Below are 11,486 nucleotides of genomic sequence, written 5' to 3' on the forward strand. Positions count from 1 at the left end.
TTAACAAATGTTACAAAAGAACAAAGACAAATTCATCTTCCAAACATTGCCATACACAACAATGCACTTATTACAAGGCAAACTATCTAGGGGATTACATTTAATGTACAAATATAAGTAATTCAAAGTATACTGCACTATTTGGATCACTTACAGTACTTTTATTCCAGTATAATTTGTCTAGGAAACATACATTTGAAAACAAAATGTTAATATTCTTGTGGAAAGCTATATACAATTTAAAATAAGTTATCTAGTTTACAGTATTTCCATTACATTTTTTTTGTAAGTTTGTAGTAATATTATTAATAATATTTCTACTATGAAACAAATGCAATTGTTTATCCTTGAAAAATAAATGCTGTCAAATAATATTAATAATATAATATAATATCAGTAAATATTCAGATTGCCAATTGATGCCTGTCACTTCAGAAGGAGTAATGGGGCCCAAACATCTGCAATAGACTGCCCCAATTCCCAATTCCCTGTTCTGCTCACATCTGGAAATAGGGGGAAAACCAACATGTTGGAAATCCTCGATTCGCCGATACTGACCAAAAAATGATCAGGATCGGCAAGTCGTGGATTTCTAACATAGTGTTTTTTCCCGATTCAATGACAGGTCGCTAATAATGGAATTGGATTGCAGATCGGATCGGCAAAACCGGGAATTGGGGCCTTAGAAGTATAGCCTGCATTATTTGGTTGCAGGCACTGATCAACAACTGACATTGAGGGCTAATGTGTATTTGGTTTCATTCTACTGAAAAAATACAAGCATAAAATATGTCCAAAAAAATTACGCAATGAGTCACATATCCTAATATACACGTAACATCCTAATATATACTTCATTACTCATATTTTCTGCATGAAGATATACTTAAATTGTAAACATTATTATTATTATTATTATTATTATTATTATTACTATTATAGTTATTATTATTATTATTATTATTATTATTGTTATTATTATTATATATCCTAATATACATGTAACATCCTAATATATTCTACATTATATATATTTTCTGCATGAAGATACATTTAAATTGTATTACATGTTTTAAACATTATTATTATTAATAATAATAATAATAATAATAATAATAATAATAATAATATTATTATTTTTACCAGTTATTTATATAGCACACACATATTCCACAATGCTATTCGAGAGAATATTTGACCATGCACATCAGTCCTTGCCCCAGTGGAGCTTACAATCTATGTTCCCTATCACATTCACACACATACAAACTAGGGATCATTTTATTGGGAGTCAATTAATCTACCAGTATATTTTTCAAGTGTTGGAGGAAACCGAAGTACCCAGCGGAAAACCACGCAAGCACAGGGAGAATATGCAAACTCCACACAGTTAGGGTTATGGTGGGAATCAAACTGCTGTGAGGCAGTAATGCTAACCATTACACCGTCTGTGCTGCCCATATATATATTTCTTGATAAAAGTTGAAGAAACTAAAACACTGAACTGAATGATACAGTTGTCCTGTCATACTTGTCATGTGAGACCCGTGGGTGCCACCTTGCCTGCTGTTTTATGTTGGGCTTCTCAGAGATACATATATATTGTCTGGTTTAAAATCTTCAAGTTATTAAGTCTTATTATGTGATGTCATCCAAATGCATCCAGAGGAAGGCCCAAAACAGGCTTCCTGTGTTAAAGTTCTGCCCGGCGCACTCTGCAGTGAGGTCCGTCTGGGACCCCAACCACTATGTTAGGCACACCAGACCAATTGCCACCGCTCTGTAAAGTATTAATTAAGATTGATCAAGTGGAAGGCCAAGAACAAGGTTTCCCGGGTCACAGTTCTGCCCAGCATACATCAATCGGGACTTCAGTCCAATCGGGACTTCAACCCCCCTAATATGTCTTCTGGGATCCAATGTTACCACTCTGTGAAATTTTCATCCAAACACATCCTGTGGAAGACTCAGAACAGGCTCCCTGGTTCGTAGTTTTGCCCATCGTACACCAATGGGAGGTCTGACCAGGACCCTAACCCCCCCAAAATCTGGCCAGGATCCCACTGGGATGATACCACCATGAGATGGTCCAATTGGGGAAGGGGTGTATCTTCATGTTATTCAGTTATTATGTGATGTTGTTCATATCCATACAGTGCAAGGCCCAGAAAAGGCTCTCTGGGTCAAAGTTCTACCTGATGCACTCTGCTGTGAGGTCTGACCGGCACTCGAACCCCTCCATTATGCATCCCAGACCGATTGCCACCCTTCTGTGAAGTTTTCATCCAAATCCATCCAGTGGAAGGCCCAGAACAAGCTCCTTGGGTCAAAGTTATGCCCAGTTTACACCAATAGGAGGTCTGAACGGGACCTCAACCCTCTAGTATGTCTTCTGGGGTCCAATGTTAGCATTCTGTTAAGTTTTCATCCAAATCTGTTCATGGAAGGTTCAGAACAGGCTCCCTGGGTCAAAATTCTGCCCAGCGTACACCCCTAAAACCTGGCAAGGATCTAACTGGATCACCTTGCATTGGTTTCATTTGAATCAGTGCAGGGGTGTCCAAATGCATAATTGGACAGACAAACATACAAACAAATAAACACCAATTAATTTTATATATAAGATATGTTGCTCTGTCTCTTTGTTGCATTGCCACGTTGTCGCTATGTGGTCTAATAGCTTACTTTTTCAATACTAAATAACTATGAAAGATTTTGCAGCTTTGCCTTGAGAGCTGTGGAAGATATTCATCAACAAACAAACAAATAAGCTTCTTGTTAGATAGATAGATAGATAGATAGATAGATAGATAGATAGATAGATAGATAGACAGACCTAGGGGTATATTTACTAAGAATCGTGTCTGGCTGAGATTGCATTCTCATGCAAGTTTTCCATGTTTTTACAACTTAGAGATTTAGTAAGGTAAACATGAGTGCCCAACATGATGCCACACTGAAATAGAGGGTAAAACACTGAAATAGATATACAACTCATGTATTTACTAAGAATTGTGTTTAAAAACATGACAGAACATGGAGCAGAATATAATAAATAAATATATGAGCCTGTGAGCTGCCTGTTCAACAAAAGCACTGCACAGATATCACAGCCCCAAACAGGTCAGCCTAGGACTGGCAATCCTTTAAAAGTGGGGACCCCAAAAATAAAATTGGGTCCACCCTCCTGAGGATCAAGGGCTCTTTCCCATTCCCCTGATGCCAGTGGGTGTGGGAGTAATGTGTAAAATATAGAAATGTATTTATTAATAGTTTCTTATATAGCGCAGCATATTGCAATGCACTTTACAAATGGAAACAACATTAATAGAACAACACTGGGTAGTAACAGACAGACATAACAATCTATAGGGAAGTAGGTGTTTATACACAAGGGTTGGTGTTACATATTGCAAATTGGTTCAGCCAGATTGCAGAGGTTATTGGTGAGCTGTATGATCCAGTCACACAGGAATGAGGGGATTAAGAGGATGTGAAATTGAAGAAAGAGAAAATATGTGATGATATATACTGTTAGATAGGGAAGCTATGAAGGTTATGTGGGTGGTTCTGGAATCTGATAAGCTTGTCTGAACAGTTGAGTTTTCAGGGAATGCTTGAAAGTTTGGAGACTAGTAGAAAGTCTTTTTGTGTGTGTGAGGGCATTCCACAGGGTGGTGCAGCCCAAAAATAGTCCTGTAACCATGCATGGGAACAAGTAATGCATATGGATGAGAGATGCAGATTTTGTGCAGAGCGGAGATGTTGGGTTGGAAGATATTTTGAGATGAATGAAGAGATGTATGTTGGTGTGGTTTGGTTAATAGCTTTATGTGTAAGTATTTTATATGGAATACGGTAGAAGACCGCTAGCCAATGGAGGGACTGACAGAGTAGATCAGCAGACAATGACCGTTTGGCAAGGAAGCCTTGCAGCTGCATTCAAAATGGATTGTAGTGGCAAGAGTCTGTCTTTGGGAAGTAAGGAGACTATTGCAATAGACAATGCAGGAAATAATGAGCGCATGGATTAGAGATTTTGCATTGCCTTGTGTAAGATAAGGTCAAATTTTGTCTAAGTTTTTTAAATGTATGTTTCATGATTTTGAGACAGATTGAATGTGGGAACAAAGGACAGTTCAGAGTCAATGATGACACCTAGGCAGCAGGCTCATGGGGTGGGGTTGATTGTCGAGTTGTCAACAGTGATAGAGATTTCAGGTTGGTAACTACTATAGGCTGTTGTAAATATAATTAATTCTGTTTTGGATATATTAAGTCTGTGGTGGCGAGATGCCATCCTAAATGAAATGGCAGAGAGACATTCAGTGACATGGACCAGCACAGATGGTGACAAATCTAGGGAGGGTAGGTAGATTTGAGCATTGTCCTCATATAGATTATACTGAATCAAAAAGAGCTGATTAGTATGCCAAGAGAGGTGGTGTAGAATGAAAAAAGCAGAGACCTAAGACTGAGCCTTGCGGTACTATAAAAAGAGTGTAGATACTTCATCTTCCTTTGTGGGGTCAAATGAAGAAAATGTGACAGTGGGTTCAGGTAGGGAATTGAGCAGGTCACTAGCTGGGGAAGAGCCCACCATTTCATTTTGGATATTATCAATCTTGTCCTTGAAATTGGAAGCAAGGTCTTGTACACTGATAGTAGCAGGTGGGTTGGGAGAGGGAGTGGTAAGAAGAGATTTAAATGTATTAAAAAGTATTTTGGGATAAGAGGCTTGAGCAGAGATTAGAGATTGGAAATATGTTTGTTTGGCAGTGTCCAGAGCCTTCCGATAAGAGTAGTAGATAGTCTTACATGTGAGGAAGTTACTTACAAGATTTATGCCACTGACATTCTACTTTGCGTAGAGTTTTTGTAGGTGTCTTGTTAATTTGGAATGCCACGGTTGACATCTAAGTCTACAAAGAGTGTGATGAGTAGCTGGAGCCACTTCATCAAGGGCTATGTCTAGGTTCTGGTTCAGGTGTGATACAGCTGTCTGAGGAGAAGTGAACATAGAAATTGGTGAGAGTAATTGTTGCAGAGAGGTGGTGAGTTGTTGTAAATTAATAGCATTAATATCTCTGTGGGTTTGAGGAGGCTTGGTTGATTTGATAGACATTGAGGTTGACATATTGGAGGGAGAGTGTGCAGGTGATAAGGTTGTGATCTGAGAGAGGGAAAGGAGCATTAGTAAATTCAGAAACTGAGCATATTCTGGTGAATACAAAATCAATAAATAATTGTTTGTTGAAAAAAATTGTTTGTTAGTCAGACCAAAATAGTATACTTTATCTGTGTGTTTGAGCATGAATAAAACACACATGGGACTCAGAGATGCCCAGCATGTTTATACATGCCCAAACATGATTTTTAGTAAATTTACCCACTAGTGGTTACATGTGTTGTGCTAGTCAAGAGTGTGTGAATTCAACAGAGGTATAATTATCCAAACATGACCTACAAAATATATATTACACTTAATAAACACAAGAAAGAAATGAGACCGCTTGATTGAATATACTGTAGTTGATGAACAAACTATTTATTCACAATATATTCACAATAAAATTATGTAAACCTATAAGGCATAAACACACAATTGGCAATCTTCAAATAAATTACTCCAATATCATACTCCAATTTTTTAGGGAATGGATAATCTCTGATCCAAACAAGTTTTAATGTCCACTGTATGTTTAAAATAGACACATTATAACTCTTAAACAATTGGAGTGTGTGTAGCCAGTCCGCGGGTGTAAGTCTTTTGACACACACTGTCAGAGACGGTTAATCGACTATACTAACCCCAAACAGGGAGCAGTTTCATAAATAACACTGTAAACAAAATCCTTAAAGCTGGCTGGGCCGTGGTGCTGATAATAGATATTGGACCAACTGTTGTAGTTATTAACTTCCAGTTGGACTAGGAATTAAAGGCTCTTAAATAGCCCATGAGCAGGCAGTAATATACACACAGTCAGATCACCAAAAGTCCTGAGTCTTCCCACTAGTATCACCCGTTGGTGAACAGAAGTGTTGGATTCATGCACCTCCTTGTTGTGTCAGCTGGGATTTCCCACGGGACCTGCTGGTGTTACCAATTACAGGTACGGGTGTCCACACCTTGTACAGCAATGTAGCAGGATAGCGGACTTGCAATGTCTGGTTTAATTGCCAGCTCGTGACAGCATCAGGCAGATGGGAGTAGAGTGGTGAGATCCATACAATACTGCAGTGCAGTACAAGTGGAAGTTAATATCTACAACAGTTGGTGCAACATCTATCATCGGCACCATGGCCCAGTCAGCTTTAAGGATTTTTTTACAGTTTTATTCATGAGACTGCTCCCTGTTTGGGGTTAGTATAGTCGATTAACCTTCTGTGACACTGTGGTGCAAATATACTAAGCTTCCAGTTTATTTGAGTTTGAGTGAGTTTGCAAACTGTGAGTTTAGGCATGTTTTTCAGCTCACTAATTTACTAAAAACAAACTCGAGTGAGTTTGGAAGTGAGTACTGTCTTTTCACTGTTAAAACTCATTGAGATTGCAAACTCGAAAAATCTCACCATGAGCCAAAATAGGAAGTACTTTACATGAAAAAGAATCAACTCACAAATTTACTAAGAATCGAGTTTCCAATCTTGTGTGATATTGTAGCAAACTCACTGTGAAATAGAAGTTACAAATAGACCACCTCCTGAGCTGCGAGTTTGGCAAAAACATACACAGATCGGTGTGATTTGTGTATGTTTCTGCCTGTATACCTAATATAAAGTGTTTTTATTAAAAAAAAAATCCTCCCAAAAGCCTAACCAGCCCTGGACTTGCCAGCCAGTCCTGGCTCCTAAAATTACCGGGAACAAAATGAGTAGGGTTCCACCATAATTTAAGAACCAGCACCAGGCTGCTGGGCCAGTCCTGGTTTTAAATATAGGGATAAAACATTTTTCAAAGGGTACCCCCTATATTTAAAACCAGCACCAGAACAAACTGACAGGGGAGTTATGCTGCAGCCTGGAGATCCTTTCACTGGGGCTCCATGGCCAAAGCATTACAACCCCAAGCCAGTCAGGCCAAGCTGAGGATCTCGGGGGAGGTGCCCCTTCCTTAGAAGGGCCCCCTCTCCCAAAACCCCAGGCTTTGTCTGAAGACCGGGGCTCTAACCCGCACCCCTAGTGCATTGGGTACAGGGGTAATAAAGGGTTAATTTGTTGGAAACTAATTTATTTTACAGTGGCACTACAGGTACCAGCATGCCTGCCCTTTGGCACTTGTGGAACTACAAGTGCCAGCAGACGGGTGGCACCCGTACCCCCACTGTGAAAATAAATAGTTAAATAATGACAGAACACACACACTGTGACATGTAAAAGTTTATTACATACACCTACCCACTCACACATACTTACCTGCTGCCAGGTGATCTGTCCACTTGTCCAAGTAGAATCCCATTTGGTGTACCTGCAATAAAGTTCCTATACTCACCTCCTCCATTGCGCTGGTCTTTGTAACATCCAGGGTTGTATGTAATAAAATTTTACTTGTCACAATGTGTGTGTCCTGTCATTATTTAACTATTTATTTTACAGTGGGGGTACGGGTGCCGCCAGTCTCTGGCACTTGTAGTTCCACAAGTGCCAAAGTGTAGGAATGCTGGCACCTGTAGTGCCACTGTAAAATACAATACTTTCCAAACAAATAACCCTTTATTACCCCCGTACCCAACACTTCAGGGGTTCAGGGAAGAGTCCCGGGCTTCAGACAAAGCCAGGGGTTTTGGGAGAGAGGGGCCTCTTCTTGGGGGGGAGGCCCACCTCCCCTGAGATCCCTGGCTTGGGGTTGTAATACATTGGCCACGGAGCCCTGGTGAAAGGGTCTCTGGGCTGTGGCATTACACCCTGGTCGGTTTGGTCCAGTGCTGGTATTAAATATAGGGGGGTACCCTACGCATTTTTTTCCCTCTATATTTAAAACCAGGACTGGCCCTGCAGCCTGGTGCTGGTTCTTAAATTATGGTGGAGTCCTACTCATTTTGTTCCCCATAATGTTAGGAACCAGGACTGGCTGGCAAGTCCGGGGCTGGTTATGCTTTTGGGGGGGGACCCTATGTCATTTTTTATTCAACATTTAACCCTTTTTTACAGGTTCAATACACAAGCAGCCTTCACATATTTCACTGATATGTGCAGACTGCTTGCTTGGGTGAGTTGTTTGCAGAGAGAAAACTCTGCAATCTCGAGTAAGTAATCTCATCTAAACTCTCCTTAAACTCTCCTCTAAACTTTCCTTTAAACTCGCAATTTGGGGGAAAAACTCAATCTGCTTCACCATCGAAAAACTCACTTTCAGCTAAACTCACTTCTTAGTAAATTTGTGAGTTTTAAAAGGGAAAACTCTCCCAAGTTTTGTGAAGTAAAGTGAGTTTAAAAACTAAAAAACTCGACCAAACTCGATTCTTAGTAAATTTACCCCTGTGTATCAAAAGACTTACACCCGTGGACTGGCTGCACACACTCCAATTGTTTAAGAGTTATAATGTGTTTATTTTAAACATACAATACAACAATGTTGCTAATGCTGGCCATACACTATACAATTATTGGGGCGATCCTGCCGATATCCGCGGATCGCCCCGATAATTGTACTGTGTGTGGGGGTGACCAAGAGCAAAATATCGATTGGTCTGGCATGCCGAATCGACCAGCATGTCGGACTGATGCGAAATTTGCACGTTTGTAGTCGGCCGCATCGGGCAGTTTATGCGGTCACTGCCCGAGCGACCAGCTTTTCCCCCAGTTCTCTGGTGGCGCATGGACTCACCTTCGACTGCAGAGCTGTGCGCTGAGTGGGAGGAACTTCTGGGTAGCCGCTATACACTTTCCACATGTATAGCGAGGTTAGTCTCTAGAGTAGGCAGTGAGGCAGGTTGATAATAAACGCTGTTCTCTAAATGGAAACAGCGTTAATAATAGGGATAAGTAGGGCTTGTAGCTGTAATATTAGTTCAGTAAATGTTGAGCATGCACCTTTAATTATAATAATTAAATGTGCATGCTCAACATTTACTGAACTAATATTACAGCTACAAGCCCTACTTATCCCTATTATTAAAGCACATAACCACTTCTTTTTTAAACTAATAATAAAACTAATATTTGCACATTATGACTAAAGAAATTAGGTAATATAGCACAATGGGATAGATGTACGAAGCCCAGAAGCGGTATCAGCGCACGTTATGTGCGCTGATACCGCTTCTCCCCGATGTATGATCGGGGGTCTGGGGCCCCTGTCATCATCGGCGCTGCTATCTACAAGATAGCAGCGCCGATAGCCTGGGCTATGTATGAACGGTCAGATTGTCTGACCGTTCGGCCGGCTGTAGCTGTCGTTATCGATAGCTACAGCCTGGCGCTAGCTTATCCCCACAGCAGGGAAATCGCTGTCCCTGCTGCAGCGGCTACCGGCTCCGGGGCTCCACGCGGGGATCTCGCGATACTTGCGAGATCCCACGCATGCTCACTGGAGCCGGCCAAGACAGAGACACAGTGCATCAGCACTAGGCTGATGCGCTGCTGTCTCTAGCGGGTAGCGCCGGAGGGGGCAGTTAATGCTCCCCCTCTCCGGCCGATGAGATGTTTATACATCTCATCGGTAGTGCTTCCTGCTTCGCCTCAGTAAAGAGGCAAAGCAGGAAGAGTTATAGCGGCACGTTAAGTGCCGCTATAATACATCTACCCCACTGTGCTTTATTATCTTATTTTTAATAATCAATGTGCAGAGTTTAGTGTTGTAACAAATAGTGCTAGAGATGTAAGAAGCGCTGAAGCGTGATCAGCGCACGTTATGTGCACTGATACCGCTTCTCCCCGATGTATGATCGGGGGGTTGTGCAGTAAATGATGGGCACTATGCACCCCTGTCATTATCGGCGCTGCTATCTACAAGGTAGCATCGCCGCTCGGCAGGGGCATGTATGAACAGTCAGTTTGCCTGACAGTTCCTGTCACTATTGGCTGCTATAGCCTGGCGATGTCCTATTCCAACAGCATGGACAGTGCTGTCCCTGCATGCGGGATCTCGCAATTCTTGAAAAATCCCACGCATGCACAGTGGTGCCGGCCAGGATGAGACACAGCACTAGGCTGATGCGCTATGTCCTCAGGCAGGGTTCGCCAGAGGGGGGAGTTAATGCTCCCCCGCTTTGGCAGATGAGCCAAAGCAGGAAGCGATATAGCGGAACTTTAGGTGCCTTTAAGCTCCAGGTGGCTTTGAAAAGCTGACTGTATTTGAAGCCCCCATTCAAACATAAGGAGCCTTCAGCTGCTGACTTAAAAGGAGGGTCCGCAGCAGATATCTGCTCCAGAGTCTTCAAACATTTGGGTTATACTTGTATTTGCGGGTATCCCCTGTTAAATTTAAGGTAATAGGTGGCAAATATTTAATGTAAAATAGGCCCTTCTTAACCATTTATCCAAATAAGGTCGTGATTCAATACGGATTGCAATTGCAACTGCTATCAGCTGATGTTGCATGTGCGCATGCGCGAGTTAGCATTGTGATGGCACTGCGATCACATACACAGATACAAAGCCTTTGCAGATCAAGGGACGGGACATCAGGGTTTGGGGGTGGTGACGGGGGAGTGGTTGAAGAAACGCAGGTGTGCCTATCCGTTTGTACGCTGTTACTTTTGCATGACTAAATTACCCAACCACCATCAGCATACACAGCGTGTCTATTTGTTGCGTGCAACGAGCTTAGCAATTTCAGAAACATGTCTGGCCTGCAGTAAATCTACATGATGGGCCAATGTTACCGATGTATAGGAAGCTCTGTCAGGTTTTACGGATGTGAAATATGAGTAGTGGCCGTCTCTATGCTGGCTTTGCAATTGCACCCATTAGCATATTTTCCCAGCAGGATGGTGGGCCTGATTCAGAGCCGGACGCTATTTGCGCTCGCTTGTTCAGAAAAAGGGGCTGGCTATTTAAATTGAGCGCTTGCTCTTTGCGGTCTGACGCCTCTATGTCTGAGTGATCGAACGAAACAAGCGCTCGCTATTTTGTAAAGACAACCCTTGGCCGCTCGCATCATACATCATCTCCGCTATTTATTAGATTAATCGAGTACATCGAAAGGCGTATGAGCTGCTCGCTGTTCTTGTGGTAGCATTTTCCTACCACAATCATGCGAGCAGTTCAGGCTAAGAGACAACCAAGTGATGCGGTCGATGACGCTGCTTTGTTAATTATGCACACGCTTAAAACGCCCGTTTTGACCGTTTGGCACAACTGCGTTCGGATCTCAACTCCCCGTTTTCAAGCACCTTCCCCTGTTACCACCCACAAACGCCTCATCCTGTCACTCAAATTACAATTGCAATCGGGATAGCCCGCTCTCAATCACAGGTGGTGGTGTTATTGTATGCTGATGTCACAATAAATACAATAAACATTAAATTAATTTGCAAGATGAT

This window comes from Taudactylus pleione, unplaced genomic scaffold, assembly GCF_031769625.1.
Source record: "Taudactylus pleione unplaced genomic scaffold, aTauple2 ptg000066l, whole genome shotgun sequence".
In the NCBI taxonomy this organism is placed as follows: Eukaryota; Metazoa; Chordata; class Amphibia; order Anura; family Myobatrachidae; genus Taudactylus; species Taudactylus pleione.